The 15972-nt window shown below is 41.7% G+C and overlaps 1 pseudogene; it reads right to left on the bottom strand.

Annotated features, from left to right (window-relative positions):
- Window positions 1–13263, bottom strand: part of LOC109476712 — a 19477-nt pseudogene extending 6214 nt beyond the window's left edge.
- Window positions 13264–15972: the final 2709 nt, after the last annotated feature.

The following is a 15972-nucleotide window of genomic DNA, read 5'->3' as shown; positions in this document are numbered from 1 at the left end:
CCACTCCATCCACACACACACACAGTGGCCTCTGCTATAATGTATACAGTTAGACGAACTTTCTTATTAACAGATTTTAATGCCATCTTCTGTTCAATACGTTAGTCTAACGCACAATTGTATATATTCATTACAACATTTCTGTATGCCACCATCCACACAATCCTCACACCACACCAGCTTATCACTACGTACAGAATCAACATAGAACACAATCAAGTGAAGTATTTCAGCTTTTGGTGCAAAAACGATACATAATGCCTCTTTAACATAGTGATAGAAGGTGACCGGACGAACCCCAACACCCGAGATGCTGTAACTCCACGGCCGCTAGCCCGCACTCTTTCTGTAGCACGTCTTCGCACACAGGTCTGCAACACAATGTGTGTTTAAAATTTAAACTTTTGATCCAGCACAAAGAAGTTCTCTCACCTAGAGCTTTCTACCAGTCACTCTGGTCTTCCTCAGTAGACTGACCCAGTGTGGCTTGTCACAATAAGCCATAACAGACCACGTGACTTCTTTTAAGTGTGACGTCACTACTAGGTCAGTCTACTGCAGAAGACCAGATGGACTGGTAGAAAGCTCTAGGTGAGAGAACTTTGTGTTGTGTTGGATCAAAACTTCAAACATACAAATAAACAAACACAAATGAACTTTTACTATAGTACAAGAAGTGATTTTGGAAAAAGTCGTTTTATTAAGATGTTTTTGGACTATTTTATTCTGTATTACCTGTTAGCAGTTAGAACGTAAGCTTTAACGTACATTAACTTTTTATTAGCTTGCTTAATACTTTCCTAAGTAACGATAACTCACTTACATAATGCCACACCACAAAATCGTCCAAAACGTCCTTAACAGCTATTATCTGATGCGCAATTTATGCATGTAAGGAAAGTTGTTAAGTGATTGCATTTACTTGTCTCCATAGTTGTAGGCCCAGGGCACACATCCGTCAAAAGCCCGACAGAAACTTTCTCTGGGCCGACATGTCCCGTTACAGAAGACGCTGGGCGGCGGACATCCCGAGCCTGGAGAGGAATATTTGTTTATTACAATTCTAAAACACACGTTGACGGGGTGAACGAACAGGTGAAATCACCTTTTCTAGCTCTCACCCAAACATGCACATCACTATATGATAATTGGGATAAAGGAGTTGGGACTTGCGCTCGTGTAATTTCATTTACTAAACCCCAATTAGCTTAATTCTATTTCGTATATTTTATATATTATACTTGTCCATGTAATCAGTATATCTCTGTTTAATCATTTTGTGTAGATGGCACCGTTAATATAAGTTCCATGGAACTTGAGCTCAACGCCATTTTGTATGTTTTTAATGTTTTAATAAAAATCTGTATATGTTAACACACTATCAATCAATCAATTCAATTCAATCGAGTGGTTCATTTATAAAAACAAAACAAAAACTTTGTAGCCATTGACTAAATTGCGTCTTGTTGTACGGATTACATTATATAACTCGTTAAAATAATTAACATACACTAACATATAATATATGGCAGTTACAAGATTACATGAACAAATTTCATAAAATAAACACTAGAATGCTAAAGCACAAACACACATTAATGAAATGCACCAGTCTTACCATCTATGACGAGAATCTCGACCCTCAGTGCAATCGTATTGTGGAAGTTGAGTGGATAGAAGCGAGTGTAGAGTGCAAACGTCGGGTTGTCCAACAGGTTCCGAGCGTAGCGATGGCTGTCGCTGTTCCCTTGGAACACCTGAAACAAGTGAAACAAATGGGTACGGTCGTGCGGCGTAACGACAGAGCATTCGGCTTGGAACCAAGAAGTCCCGAGTTCGAACCCTGCCATGCCCTCCATGGCCATCGTGTCATCGGGAAATGCACTTTCCTCAGCTCACTTCATTCAGGTGGAAATGAGTACCTTGCTTATACCTTGCTTCGGTTATAAATAGGGGCGTAATAATATATAATATAATATATCCCTCGTATAGGACGTTATTAAATGGAGGCTCGTTTTTGGGAAGAGCCACACCCCAAGGACCCACCACACCTTTTGAAAGAGAAGGGACATGCCGGTGTGTGATGATCAAAACACTACTATCTGGTGATTCACTACGGACGCCAAGAAGAATAGAGTGAAATTTACACTAACTAAAACAAATGAAACGTTGTACTGCGCACCTCATAATGAGGATGCCCTTACAATTGTTGTGAAAACGTAACATAAATAATACAGCTGCTATGAAATGTTTAAATATTTATGAAACGACTGAACCATTAGAATTCTATGAATGTAAATGGTACCATTGTACGTTAGAGTCACCAAAGTCATATTTTTGCACTAGTCTCGTTTTGTAATGAAGTCCACAATTCAAATGGCTGCGAGTAATTCCAACACGAAAAAAATGAATATTCATTCATTCAAGAATTCATTTTATGAAAACTTTGAAAAATCTAAAAACAGCGAGCCTGAAACATCAGCATATATTGGACTGTTAAACGTCACCTCCTCCTCTCTATTTTCTCTATTTTAAAGTTACTTCACTTTCACTTTATTCATTTATTTTTCCAGTAAGATACACTCAGGTCGAAACTTGACCTGTTTTTAGGCAGTCCTGGTTAAACATTTAAAAAGTGTACTAGTGTCAATAACACCTAATAACACCATACAGAAAAGTGAATTTAATAATATTGGGTAACGAATTACACATGTGTTAAACGGTGTTTGAATGTCCTAAGTCAGTGTTCCCTTTTTTTTAGTGAGAATGTTCCACACCTGCGCGCCGTAATACTGTAAACTGCCTTGATAAGACGTCACTCTTGCTAATGGGCAATGCTTTTTTTGTTCAGAAGAACAGTCATAAATACAAATTAAAGTGACTTCTAACTCAAGTTAGGTACAACCTTTATTCTCGCAACCACTTTTACAATGGAAAAAAGGCGTTTACAAGACATTTGAATAGCACGAGTCAAACCTCCCATCCCAGCAGAGAACTAAAGCATAGCAGGACACATACAACTAGAAGCGTTTTGCGCGGCTAACATAATTCAATGTCATTCGAACAAACCAAACTGCCGCGAAGAACTAAAAGTTATTTAGCATAGTCAGAAAGTATGTGTTTAAATTAATAATGTGTCCAAGTATGCTTGAAAGCTTGGGAAAAAAGGACTGAGCGCTGTTAGGCGTATGCATAGTTGAACTGACCATTTCGTTACCCTCCCTGTTGAGGTATGTTGCCCACTGTCCGTTAACAGAGAACGCCAGCTTGTATGACGTCACCCAGTAGTCCAGGTTGTAAGCTCCCTGGGTGATGACACCGGCAACTTCGTACACTCTGTCATGCTTAATCTGCAGTGGGAAACAGAAACATCACTTTAGTTTTTTCCACTCAATTGATGAAATGTATAAATTGTTTTTATTGAATGACTAAAGACTTTTATGGTATACACATACCCACTGGGTTAAGTAAAGGTCACAACAAGGAATAGAAAACAGATAAGTTTACATTACATATATGCATTGTCAAGTAACTACAACTAAGTAAATTAGGCTTCTTCGCGTTTCTTAGTAGTGGTAAAACGATAAGAACAGATATATTTCATAATCGAAGGTTTGTCTACTTTCATTAAAAATCTTAATTTGTCTGTACAGCAATGAAGTAGGGGAACATGGATTGTATCAGACTATAATAGTATAAAGATCTGTAATCTCTTTGTTGTATAGTTATTGAGTTGAGTATCACTTTGATGACACAAAAAGTTACAAAAATAGTCTTCTTAAATTCCAAGTTCAATGAGAATGCAAAGTAAGCAGGAAACTATGGCCGGCGGTAGGCAAATTTCTACCGGGACTGAGCTCTCAGTCTTACAATTTTCTATCTGTAAAGTATCAGTTTACCAGCGGTCTATTCTGGATCTTACTCCATTAACCTTATGACTAGGAAAAATGTTGTGTTTCCTATTTCAGTCCTGAAAAAATTAGGGTCAGTAGGTAGGATTATCTTTTCTTCTTTTTGACGACTTTAGCGATCTCTAGTGATAAAACTTACACCAATGGGCCCCTTGCTCTTTAACTTTGTTAAACAATACAGTTTAATTGAAAAAGTGAAATTTGCATTAGGACACATATTTTCAATGTCATGTCGGAAAACCGGTTGTACAAGGTTTCATCACTCAGGAGTCAGATCATGGAGCTCGAAAACGTCAATTACAACATTGTTTCCTCGCCTCGGCCTAAAAATGAAACGTTTTGAAATCTAGATAGATGACTCCTACTTTGGACTCCGGATGCAACAACGAGGATTGGTCACAGTCACAACTCTTAAGAAACTCATTGAGTCTGAAACTGGTCTGCAATGATGGGAACTTCTGTCCGCAATGAATGACAGACTGTACTGGAGACAAAGCCTCACTAGCTGCACCTCAATCAATCAATCAATCAATCAATCAAATGGATTATTGGTCAATCGACTTTGCAGCACTACTTGCATGTAGGCTGAATTGTGCCCATTGTTACATATGTACATCATCTCATCAGATGTATCAGATTGAAAAAAAGTTGCGAAAATATTCACAAATAATATAAAATCCACTGCAATAAAATCATCGGTATTAGCTTTAAAACGAGACATTTAAAATCCGTGATCTTTGTACAGCACCTCATAGAGGAATAATGAAGAAGAAAGACTAGTTCTGGTGACCAGGCACCAGGTACCTGCAGCCACTGGTCTGTGTCGGTGTGCAGAGCCGGAGACCAGCACGCCCCCTGCTGCTGCCCCTCCCCGCTGTTCAGACGGGCCTGCCACGGGTAGAAGTCGTCCCCTCGCGATGACGCGCTCATGTCGAGGTCGGGAACCTTCGGAACCGCAGCAGGATCGTCGGGATCAAGTCCAACTCCCAATGGGACGTACTGGTCCTGCTTCAGCCACGTGTTTTCGTCTGGAGAAAAGGAAAAAAAGGGAGAGTAATCACTGAAGTCAACTGAACAGCTAAGAACTAGGCTTGGGGTCAATAACGTTTGAGATATAATAAGAGCTAATCGACTAAGTTAGTATGGCCACCTCGAAAAAAAATGGACAGTGAAAAATGGCCTAGTAAGATCCTCACACTGGATATGGAAGACCCAGAACCTTATGGTTGACCAAAGAAGACATGAATTGACAATGTAAGGGAGGACATCCACCATCTGAACCTACATATTAATGTCAACCCACAGGATACAGGCAAATGGCGGACTGCCATCAAGCCACAGTACTGCTGTGCAAGCACGTTTGGGTGACGTCCTACATTTTCAAATTTTGACATCATGAACCTTGTTAAACAAGAAATGATACATATATGGTGCTAAGTTTGCTGCCATCTATTACAACATACATTTGTCACTGAAAAATAAAAGTTTTCAATCATTATGCATTTACAAATGGTTTCGATTCAGTGCTTTTGATTCATCATATAAAAGGAATGAAATGCATGGTCGCTGTATTTATGTTTGTAGCCCCCTAGAAGCTTCTTTTGACACTGCAGAAGACTAACCATTTGTGACGTACACCTCTATCACCATGGCAACCCAGCCCGCATAGCCTGTCGGGTACAGGCGGATGTAGCGTGACGTCACAGGAGCGGGGAGAAGACGACTCACTTTGTTGTACCGGTCTCGGTTTCCCTCGAAAACCTTGTGACAAAAGAAACATTTTTCCCTTACGACTCTTACATGTATTTATGTTCTGAATGAAAATGGACATATGACACAGATAATATAATGATAAATAATAAAAAAATGTGCAAGTGCGCCCAAAGATTTGTTCCCTTGTTTATTTAACAGATCCCCATTAGGGAGTACAATGTATACTATAGTTTTCTTGGAGTCATAGAAATTACACATTGCACTGTATAAAACGTATAAATTACGGTATAACACATAACAAAACCTACACTAGCATAAACATTACACTAGAGAGGTAACATTTGCAAAGCAAATACATAATGTTTACCTTCCCATATGGTCTGCTCTGTTAATTCTTACTCAAATACATTCATACATATGGTCAGACAGGAGTCTAAATCCCTCGTACTATAAGATTGCAACATTATGTAACCCAGCACCAGTTACCATGGTGACAGATGTCAACAAATCAGGTCATTGGCCACGTCAGAGGTTAGTGTTTGGAGAAGAAGAAGAGGAAGAAACTGAGCAAAAATAAATGTTTTCCTTCGGTAAACATAATAAGATGACGAAAAGTGGGTTATGCTACCTTCATTGAATAGCTCTTGCATGTAGAATTTTTCCAGAAACCGTTTCGGTGAAGACAGATTTTTCGTACCTGAACGCTGTCGTTGCTGCCTACGTAAGGTGCCCAGGAGGCGCCGTCAATGCTGAAGGCCAGAGTGAATGACGTCACCCAGCTGCCCAGGTCCCAGTTTGCGCCACCTCCACTGATCACCACCCCTGTGACGTCAGTCGTCTTGCCCAGGTAAACCTGCAGTGAAACATAGAGCCTCATTCATTCATTCATGCATTCATTCATGTATTCATTCATTCATTCATGTATTCATTCATTCATTCATGTATTCATTCATGTATTCATTCATTCATCTATTCATTCATGTATTCATTCATTCATGTATTCATGTATTCATTCATTCATTCATTTTCATTCATTCATTTATTTATTCATTCATTCATTCATTTATTCATTCATTCATACAGATGCTCCATAGTCGTGTCGTTCAGATCATCTACTGCAACATAGTAGAGGATGTTCCTCCTATATACGCTCTAGATTCAAATATTTACCTTCACATGGTAATAGCTTAACAAACTACATCGTACTGCTCTGTTTATTGTTACTCGAATGCATTCATATATAGTGACCAGCCATTCCAGTCCTGCTACATAATATAATTCTGTTACAGGACCAATTACCATGGTGGCGGACGTCTGTTACACGACATTGACTTTGGATTTGTTTGGAACAGAACCAGAAAAGACGAAGAAGAAACAGCAAAAACAATACGTTTCCTTCTGCGAAGGTAAACCTAATTAACATCAGGTACCTGAAACCATTGGTCCAACACAGAACTCGGTACCCAGCAGTATCCTGGCATTGTTGTCGGCGTGTGCCGAGCCTGGGATGGCGCGAACACTGACTTGTACTCGGAGCTGGCGGTGACGAAGACATCGGGAATGTACCGGCTGGCCAAACCAAGTGGGAATCCAGGAGGTTTGACATCTATCAGGAAAATGTCATCAGTCAGACTTAGCATGCATAAGATTACTAGGAAGCTTACCTGGTAGTATCGATAAGTAAACTTCGGGAATAATTCTTTAACATTTTACTAAAGAACAGTTGATAGTGCGCCTAGTGACGGCTCACTCAAGGTTTTTCAGCTTATTTTTATGCTTCCACCAAGCACATTACAGTACTCATTTTCAACTGAGCAAAGCGAAGAAACTCGTGTAAAGTGCCTTTCCCAAGGGCATCCAAGGGCACAAGATTGGCGGCATGGCAGGATTCGAACCCGGGGCCTGTTGGTTCCGAGTCGAACACGCTACCATTACGTACGCCCAACGGCCCCACGATGGTTATCGTGCATGGTTAGAGCTGACCAACGTACGTACCTCCGCAGTCTTCCTCGTCCTCCCCTCCACTGCAGTCCGTCAGGTTGTCACACAGCTGAGACTCCAACAGGCACGTCCCGTCTGTACAGGAGAACTGTCCAGCACCGCAACCTGGGTGGGAGGAAGCTTAAACAAAACGGTAGGTTTGTCCACCTTTGTCTTAAATTGGCTTTCCCCACACAGGAGGAAGTCACATGGCCGTGAGCATAGAAACTCGAACCTTTTGCCAGTTCAGATATCTGACATCTCGATTCATGAATGCGACCTTGCCATATTGTGTCACACTTTGTGACCTCAAAATGTAAATATCAAGTCTATTATATAAATTTTTTTAGCATGTACGCTGCAATTTAGCCCCAGGGCTATGATGTTGTACTTAAAGTGTAAAATGTAATGTATTTCAATAAATTCATCTCATCTCATCTTACATGCATATCGTCTTGATCCTTCATAAAAAAAACCTTTTGATTACAACATTTACGTATTAGACTGTATGTTAACTGACTGCCACCTCCGTCTGTACAGTTCATCTCGTCCTCTCCGTTGGAACAGTCCTCCAACCCGTCACAGACGCGGTATGTCGGCAGACATCCCTTGTCACACTCCAACTGGAGACCGTGGCACGGAGCTGTAAGGACGTGGGAACATTCAGTGAATTGTCAGTAACGACAGCAACATCATCACGGACACACTGATGTTCTAGAGACGTTATCATCTGTGGTAGTTACATGTTTAAACTTAAAACATTTGATCCAACCCAAAGAAGTTCTCTCATCTAGAGCTTAACAATTTAGACCAGTCTCTCTGGTTTTCCTCAGTAGGCTGAGAAGACATAGCGAGCGACTGGTTGGAAGCTCTATGTGAAGGAACTTCTTTGTGTTGAATCAATAATTTAAACTTTAACACGTTTTAGAGACATGTCAAATTGATAGACCTCTCTTGCTGTCTCTGTCTCTCTATTTTCTCTTTCACTCTCTCACTTTTCTATCTCTCTTTCTTCCCTCTCTCCTCTCCCTTTTGTATCTCTCTATTCTGTGTAAGTCTAAACCTACTGTGGCAGTTCTCCTCGTCTTCCCCAGTAGAGCAGTCCTTGTCCCCGTCACAAACCGAGGCGATGTGGATGCATTCGCCGCTGTCACACTGCCAAAGTCCCCGCACTGCACACGGCTCTGAAGACAGGGAATGGAACGTACAACACTTATTACAATACATATGTTGTAATAACATATGTTTTTCAACTTATGTCTATGCCGCCACCCACGCAGACAAACTAATCTTTACCCTGAGTTAAGTGAGGAAATTTGCGCAAAGGTGCCTTCCTAAGGGCACAAGATCGGTGGCATGGCAGGATTCCAACTCGGGACCTCTTGGTCCTGAGCTTAACGCTCAGTCGTTAATACGCCACACGACCCACAGTTTTTTGCCCAACCATCAACAATTAACATTGACTAATTAATCATGACATAATCTAGATAAATTCCATAGAATTAAGTCAGTGTGGATTAATTTGCATAGAATAATTTGCATAAAACGTACGGCACGGCAGTTCGTCCGTTGCATCATCACAGTCGATGACGCCGTCGCACGCTGCAGATGGAGCTACGCACTTGCCGCTGCCTTCACATCGAAAATCCAAACTGGTACACACTGTACAACAGATATGATACAGGGATTTCCTTTTTACACAACCAAAACTTGTCTCACCTTGCGTACGTTTCCATGTCTATCAGATAACTTCCTCGGAGCTTCTGGTGTTCTGCTTTTAGCCACTATATGTAGCCGATGTAGGTGGCACTTTTGCGGCGAGAATACAATCCCAAACGTGGATAATTTGGGATTTTGTTCTATATCCAATGCTCTACCGACCTGACCAAACTTTTTCACATGTATACGTTATAGTTTCATGCCATCACGTTTGATGTGCGTAAACGTACCACAATGGACACACTTGATTTGATAACAGATATGTTCAAACAATCAATATACTTAAAGACATCTATATCAGTTCAAAAACACAATGTTCACCTTCACTTGGTTTTGCCCAGCCAATTTCTGTATTTCTAACTCAAAGCCAGATACATTAATATGGTATGGTGAGCAGTCTCTTCAACCCTGTCCTGCTACATAAGTGACACAACACCACAGGGTGTTGCTACGCACACAAAATACCACGGTGACAGACTCTGGTCCAGGTCATTGACTTTATTTTTGGGAGGGAAAAAAGAACAAAGATATGTTTTCCCTTTGCGTAGGTACTACTATAAGAAATAAGAAATAGTAACGTGAGATTGAAGCCTTACAACAGCCCCTTTCATCGGACCTGTCGTAACAGTCCCTGACGCCATCGCAGCGCTTTGTGCCGTCGATGCAGGAACCGTGTCCGCAGAAAAACCCAGGCGAGACACAGTCATCCACTATGCAATTTTCCTCATCCAAACCATCGGGACAATCACTGATACCGTCGCAATGCCAATCTGGACGGTCACCCGATGATTCATAGCCGGTCATTTCGGTACACGCTAAAGGTCTCTCGCAATTTTGCTCATCTTCACCGTCTGGACAGTTGTTGTCACCGTCACACACCCAATCCTGTGGGACACATGCTCCAGAAATTTCACACCTGACAGAGAAAAGCGGACACTCTTTGCTCCGGCAGTTTTCTTCATCTGAACCGTCTCTACAGTTATTATGACTGTCACAATGCGTGTTCTCCTCATCTGAACTATCTAAACATTCATCAAAACCGTTGCATACCAACCATGGACGAATGCATTCTCCACTCTCACACTTAAAATCTTCAGGGTTGTAACATTCTATGTTTAAGCAATCCTCCTCGTCTGAACCGTCCCGGCAGTTTCAATACCGTCGCAATGCCACTCTGGACGGATGCATGCTCCACTGTCACACTTGAAAGCGTCGGAGTTGTTACATTGTTTGTATATGCAATCTTCCTCGTCTGAACCGTCGTCGCAGTTTTCATAACCGTTGCATTGCCAATATGAGGGGACACATTCTCCAGTTTCACACTGAAAATCGTCAGGGCTGTTACATTCCTTGTTTAAACAATCCCCTTCATCTGAACCGTCGTAGCAGTTTTCTATACCGTTGCATTGCCCCCATGGACGGATGCACTGTCCACTGTCACACTTAAAATCGTCAGGGTAGTAACATTCTTTGTTTAGGCAATCTTTTTCATCTGAACGGTCGTGGCAATTCACACTGCCATCGCATTGCCACTCTGGACGGATACATGTTCCACTGTCACACTTGAAATCGTCGGGGTTGTAACATTCTATGCTTATACAATCATCCTCGTCTGAACCGTCGTGGCAATTCACAATGCCGTCGCATTGCCACTCTGGGCGAATGCATGCTCCATTCTCACACTTGAAATCGCCGGGATTGTAACATTCTTTGTTTACGCAGTCTTGTTCGTCCGAACCGTCGTGGCAGCTTTCAATACTGTTGCATATCCACTCTGGACGGATACATTCTCCACTCGCACACTTGAAGTAGCTCGGCAAGGGACACACGGTACAATTTTCCTCATCTGAACCGTCTGGACAATCATTAATACCGTCACATACCACAGCGAGAGAGAGGCAGCGACCTTCAACTCCACAGCCGAAAACGTCGGGCGACAAACAATCTGGAGCCGTACACTCTTCATCCGAGCCGTCGGGACAGTCTGTGGCACCGTCACACCTATCTTCCACACCGATGCAATCGTCGGTCGTTGTGCAAGCGAAGGATGGGGAGGGGCATTCATCTTCGTCTGTGCCTGGAATGCGAGGGAAAGCATGGCCGATGGACAGCAGGCATATGAGAAGGACCAAGCCGGTCGCCATGGTTGGCTTTACGGATGGAAATGTAGCTGGCACCCCGGTGTACCGGGCATACACTGGCACAAATAATGAAGTAGTATTGGGGATTTGTGCATACATTGTTTTACTACGTACAGATGGGTACTAATCCAGAAGAATGCGCGGGGACGTCATCAAAATTGTACTAGCTGCATTCTCTTGCTGTTTTATTGTCAATCGAAGAGTTCAGTTGCCCCTGCTTTATTAATATTAGGGGAAGTGTACTAAAGATTTTTGCTGTATTTAAAAGCGATCCAAAGTTTTGATGTAAATATATAGCGACTGTAATAAAGGTAACATACTCATACACACTGTTAAGCTTAAGGAACACAGAATTCCGACAGACGAGCAAGACAAACAAGAAATATTCGATGATGTGTGCACCAGGTGGTTGTCACGAGACACTCAAAGAACTACATATGAAAATACCACAGATAGCACTTGTACAACATATAGTTTCACGCCATCAGGTTCGATATGCGAAAACGTACCACAATGGACACAAATGATTCTCGATGTGATAACAGCCATGTTCAAATTTTCAAAATACTTAAAGAAATTCATATCCGTTCTAAAGTATTTTACTATACTCACATATATTTATCGAGTATTAGACAAGAAGCACTGTTGCTTATATGACGCCTCCTACTCAAAAATTTAAAAAGATAATAAAATACACAAAATACATACATAATTACAAAATGGATAAAAAATTCGTACAAACAAGTCTGAGAAGTTGGTGATCTATAAATCACGATAATCTACCTGTACAGTAAATAAAGGTTAGAACTACATCGAAGCCATTACAATTTTAGGAATGTGAAAGGGACGTGGACCCCCTTAGCAGTAAAAAAAAACATAAAGTAATGTCATAAGAATGCTGTGGCTCTACTATGTTGGGAAGTTCAAAAGTATGCTAAAGCCGGACCATCCACTCGAGATCTATGATTTCGTGCCTCATTTTAGGCATGAGATCACGGAGAGATTCAGCTTGACTATAAAATATATGTAGGCTTGTTGGCTCCTTCCTGCTGTGAATGATTCGTAGTCTGGACTCTGGGTTGACATGTTAAAAACTCTGTACAGTTACGTTAAACTTTTAAAGATAAGTAAATTTCAATACGTAAAGTAGAGAGGTACAGCATTTGCAAAGCAAGTGCACAATGTTCACCTTCACCTGGCCCTGTTCACCTTCACTTAGCCCAGCAAACTGCTGTACTGTTTATTCTTACTCAAAGCCAAATACACTCATGCATGTTGAGCAGGCTCTCCAACCCTGTCCTGCTGCATAATAACACAACACCACAGGGTGTTGCTACAGCACAAGTTACCATGGTGACATACGTCTGGTCTAGGTCATTGACTTTACTTGTTTGGAACGGAAGAAGAAGAACGATATGTAGCATAAACGTTATCTGAGTTGGTAAAATACGTGAACAAAATTAAACTGTTCTCCAACTCAAATTTCTGGTGAGTTGATTTCTTTTCGAGTTAGAGGACGGTTTGATTTTCTTCAAGAACGATATGTTTTCCTTCCGCGTAGGTAATTATAATAAATAAAATGTGAGCTTACCACAGCCAATCTCATCGGACTTGTCGTAACAGTCCCTGACGCCATCGCAGCGCTTTGTGCCGTCGATGCAGGAACCGTGTCCACAGAAAAACCCAGGCGAGACACAGTCATCCACTATGCAATTTTCCTCATCCAAACCATCGGGACAATCACTGACACCGTCGCAATGCCAATCTGGACGCTCACCCGATGATTCATAGCCGGTCATTTCGGTACACGCTAAAGGTCTCGGGCAATTTTGCTCATCTTGACCGTCTGGACAGTTGTTGTAACCGTTACACACCCACTCCTGTGGGACACATGCTCCAGAAGTTTCACACCTCTCGGAGAAAAGTGGACACACTTTGCTCCGGCAGTTTTCTTCATCTGAACCGTCTCTACAGTTATTATAACTGTCACAATGCGTGTTCGGACGGATACATTCTCCACTCTCACACTTGAAATCATCGGGGTAGGAACACTCATTGTTTGGGCAATCCTCCTCATCTGAACTATCTAAACATTCAAAAAAACCGTCGCATACCAACCATGGACGAATGCATTCTCCACTCTCACACTTGAAATCTTCAGGATTGTAACATTCTATGTTTCAGCAATCCTCCTCGTCTGAACCGTCCCGGCAGTTTTCAATACCGTCGCATTGCCACTCTGGACGTATACATGCTCCACTGTCACATTTGAAATCGTCAGGGTTGGTACATTCTTCGATTACACAATCTTCTTCGTCTGAACCGTCGTGGCAGTTTTCATGACCGTTGCATTGCCAATATGAGGGGACACATTCTCCACTCCTCACACTGAAAATCGTCAGGGCTGTTACATTCCTTGTTTAAACAATCCCCTTCATCTGAACCGTCGTAGCAGTTTTCTATGCCGTTGCATTGCCCCCATGGACGGATGCACTGTCCACTGTCACACTTAAAATCGTCAGGGTAGTAACATTCTTTGTTTAGGCAATCTTTTTCATCTGAACGGTCGTGGCAATTCGCACTGTCATCGCATTGCCACCATGGATGAATGCATTCTCCACTCTCACACTTAAAATCGCCGGGATTGTAACATTCTTTGTTTACGCAGTCTTGTTCGTCTGAACCGTCGTGGCAGCTTTCAATACTGTTGCATATCCACTCTGGACGGATACATTCTCCACTCGCACACTTGAAGTAGCTCGGCAAGGGACACACGGTGCAATTTTCCTCATCTGAACCGTCTGGACAATCATTACTACCGTCACATACCACAGCGAGAGAGAGGCAGCGACCTTCAACTCCACAGCCGAAAACGTCGGGCGACAAACAATCTGGAGCCGTACACTCTTCATCCGAGCTGTCGGGACAGTCTGCGGCACCGTCACACCTATCTGCCACACCGATGCAATCATCGGTCGTTTTGCAAGCGAAGGCTGGGGAGGGGCATTCATCTTCGTCTGTGCCTGGAATGTGAGGGAAAGCATGGCCGATGGACAGCAGGCATATGAGAAGGACCAAGCCGGTCGCCATTGTTGTCGTTACGGGTGGAAATGTAGCTGGCACTCCGGTGTACTGGGCATACACTGGCACAAATAATGACGTAGTATTGGGGATTTGTGCATACATTGTTTTACCATGAACAGATGGGTACTAACCCAAAAGAATGCGCGTGGACGTCATCAAAATTGTATTAGCTGCATTGTCTTGCAGTTTTATTGTCAATCGAAGAGTTCAGCTGCCCAAGGTTTAGTAATATCGGGGGAGTGTACTAAAGATTTTTGCTGTATTTGAAAGCGATCCAAAGTTTTGATGTAAATATAAAGCGACTGTAATAAAGGTAACATACTCATACACACTGTTAAGCTTAAGGAACACAGAATTCCGACAGACGAGCAAGAAAAAACAACAAATATTTGATGATGTGTGCACCAGGTGGTTGTCACGAGACACTCAAAGAACTACATATGAAAATACCACAGATAGCACTTGTACAACATATAGTTTCACGCCATCAGGTTCGATATGCGAAAACGTACCACAATGGACACAATTGACTCCCGATGTACTAACAGCCATTTTCAAATTTTCAAAATACTTAAAACATACAAAATACATGCATCATTACAAAATTGATAAAATAAAAAATAAATATAAACAAGTCTGCGAAGTTGGTGATCTATTAATTGCGAGTATCTACCTGTACAGTAAAAAAAAGGTTAGAACTCCATCAAAGCCATTACAATTTTGGGAATGTGAAAGTGACGTGGACCCCCTTAGCAGTAAAAAAAACATAAAGTAATGTCATAAGGATGCTGTGGCTCTACTATGTTGGGAAGTTCAAAAGTATGCTAAAGCCGGACCATCCACTCGAGATCCATGANTGATGATGTGTGCACCAGGTGGTTGTCACGAGACACTCAAAGAACTACATATGAAAATACCACAGATAGCACTTGTACAACATATAGTTTCACGCCATCAGGTTCGATATGCGAAAACGTACCACAATGGACACAATTGACTCCCGATGTACTAACAGCCATTATCAAATTTTCAAAATACTTAAAACATACAAAATACATGCATCATTACAAAATTGATAAAATAAAAAATAAATATAAACAAGTCTGCGAAGTTGGTGATCTATTAATTGCGAGTATCTACCTGTACAGTAAAAAAAAGGTTAGAACTCCATCAAAGCCATTACAATTTTGGGAATGTGAAAGTGACGTGGACCCCCTTAGCAGTAAAAAAAAACATAAAGTAATGTCATTAGGATGCTGTGGCTCTACTATGTTGGGAAGTTCAAAAAGTATGCTAAAGCCGGACCATCCACTCGAGATCCATGATTTCGTACCTCATTTTAGGCATGAGATCAAGGAGAGATTCAGCTTGACTATAAAATATATGTAGGCTTGTTGGCTCTTCCTGCTGTGAGTGATTCGTAG

Source organism: Branchiostoma belcheri, unplaced genomic scaffold (assembly GCF_001625305.1).
Source record: "Branchiostoma belcheri isolate BF01 breed outbred unplaced genomic scaffold, Haploidv18h27 scaffold39, whole genome shotgun sequence".
Lineage (NCBI taxonomy): Eukaryota > Metazoa > Chordata > Leptocardii > Amphioxiformes > Branchiostomatidae > Branchiostoma > Branchiostoma belcheri.
This window is presented reverse-complemented; position numbering and strand designations above follow the sequence as displayed.